The sequence below is a fragment of the Gossypium hirsutum genome, chromosome D06 (assembly GCF_007990345.1).
Source record: "Gossypium hirsutum isolate 1008001.06 chromosome D06, Gossypium_hirsutum_v2.1, whole genome shotgun sequence".
Lineage (NCBI taxonomy): Eukaryota > Viridiplantae > Streptophyta > Magnoliopsida > Malvales > Malvaceae > Gossypium > Gossypium hirsutum.
In genome coordinates, this window is record NC_053442.1 from 24,718,129 (window position 1) to 24,720,615 (window position 2,487).

The 2,487-nt window shown below is 33.2% G+C and overlaps 1 non-coding gene across 1 annotated transcript; it reads right to left on the bottom strand.

The window, feature by feature from the left end:
* Positions 1-271: 271 nt before the first annotated feature.
* LOC121218886 (small nucleolar RNA R71) lies at positions 272-378 on the bottom strand. Its single transcript, XR_005915368.1, has one exon. It is a non-coding gene; the product is annotated as a small nucleolar RNA R71 (small nucleolar RNA).
* Positions 379-2,487: the final 2,109 nt, after the last annotated feature.

The following is a 2,487-nucleotide window of genomic DNA, read 5'->3' on the forward strand; positions in this document are numbered from 1 at the left end:
GAATACAATTCAGATGGTTCGGTAGTATGTTTAGTTTGATGAGTTGCCATATGAAGATTTGAATGCTCATCTAGCTAACTTTCTGGAGATATGCGTCACATTTAAGATCAATGGCATTACTGATTGTGCCATACGATTACAATTGTTCCCATTCTCTTTGAGGAATAAGGCGAAACAATGGTTGAATTCACTTCCATGGGGTTCCATCACGGCTTGGGCTCAGATGATTGAAAATCTTCTGTTGAAGTATTTTTCACCGGCCAAAACAACTAGGTTGAGGAACGACATCTCTTCTTTTACTCAATTTGAACTTAAGGCATTGTACGATGCATGTGAGAGATTTAAGGATCTTCTAAGAAGGTGTCCTCATCATGGATTACCTTTATGGTTACAAGTTCAAACATTTTACAATAGTGTGAATCTTGAATCCCTCAACTAGGCAGATAATTGATGCAGTAACTAGTGGAACACTGAATAATAAAACACTTGAGGAAGCCCAAGAATTTATTAAGGAGATGTTACTGAATAACTATCAGTGGCAAGTTATGATAACAAATCCTATTAAGACAACCAGTGTTTTTAATATAGATGTTGAGGATGTGCCTTAGACTTGCTTAATAATATGTCTGTAGACCAGGTCTTTAGGGATTTAAGTTTTTGTTACATGATTTTAGGAATAAGTTAAGTGTTTGTGACATGTTTTTTTAGGAGTAAGTTTTGCAGGTTTTTGTTATTTTTTTTGCTATATAATATGAACAATACAACAGATTATAGTGTTCTTTCAATATATCTTTCTTTAATATTTTTTGTGTTTTATATTGTTGCTAAAATACCAACAATTGGTATTAGAGGTTTTCTCTTAAGGGATCTATGAGTTGAGAGAAACAAATAAGCTTTAGACATGGAAGTTGACACAACGTTTTCTCATATTGTTCCATCAATTTTTGATGGTGGTAACTATCAAGCCTATTAAGACAGCCAGTGTTTTTAATATAAATGTTGTTGAGGATGTGCCTTAGACTTGCTTAATAACATGTCTGTAGACCAGGTCTTTAGGGATTTAAGTTTTTGTTACATGATTTTAGGAATAAGTTAAGTGTTTGTGGCATGTTTTTTAGGAGTAAGTTTTGCAGGTTTTTGTTATTTTTTTTTTGCTATATAATATGAACAATTCAACAAATTATAGTGTTATTTCAATATATCTTTCTTTAATATTTTTTGTGTTTTATATTGTTGCTAAAATACCAACAATTGGTATTAGAGGTTTTCTCTTAAGGGATCTATGAGTTGAGAGAAACACATAAGCTTTAGACATGGAAGTTGACATAACGTTTTCTCATATTGTTCCACTAATTTTTGATGGTGGTAACTGTCAAGCTTGGGTTGTTAGAATGACAGTCTATCTTGATGCAATGGATCTTTGGGAAGTAGTAGAAGAAGACTACGATGTTCTGTCTTTGCCAACAAATCCAACGATGAATCAATTGAAGACTCACAAAGAGAAGAAGACAAAGAAGTCTAAAGCTAGGACATGTCTTTTCTCTATTGTTTCAAGCAAAATATTTAGAAGAATCATGAATGTGGGATCAATAAAAGAAATTTGGGACTGCCTCAAGAAAGAATATCAGGGCAATGAAAGAACAAAAAATATGCAAGTGCTCAATCTGATCAGAGAGTTTGAAATGATGAAAATGAGGGAGACAGAAACCATTAAAGACTATTTTGACAAGTTGGAGGGTATAGTAAACAAGGTAAGATTGTTGGGTAAGGATTTTCCCGATGATTGAATAGTGCAAAAAATTCTTGTCACTTTGTCTGAAAAATATGAGTCTAAAATTTCTTCATTAGAAGGATCTAAGGATTTGTCAAGTATATCTTTGACATAATTAGTGAATGCATTGCAGGCTCCAAAACAAAGGAGAAAGATGAGACAAGAAGCATCAGTATAGGGTGCTTTTTGAGCAAAGTTTGGAAATTTAGAAGGCAAAAACAAAAAGATTAAAGATGAGACCAAAAATAACAACAACAACGAGACATATTCACCATGTCCACATTGTAAGAAGACAAATCACTTGCCAAAAAAATGTTGGTGGAGGCCTGATATTAAAAGCATAAAATGTGGTAGTATTGAGCATATAGAGTGGGTCTGTAATTCTCAACAACATGAAGAGGCAAAAGCATCTATTGAGCAACAAGATGAGTTTCTTTTTGTGGCGACATATTTCTCCAATGATTATTGTTGATCGATAGCAGCTGCACAAATCATATGACCAATGACCCAACACTTTTCAAAGAACTTGATAAAACTATCATTTCCAAAATAAAAATTGGGAATGGTGAGTTTATTCTAGTTAAGGGAAAATGAACAGTGGTTATTAAAATTTTAACAGGTTTGAAACATATAACTGATGTTCTATATGTGCCTAACATTGACCAAAATCTTCTAAGTGTGGGGCAGTTGATTGAAAATGGATTCAGGATCATATT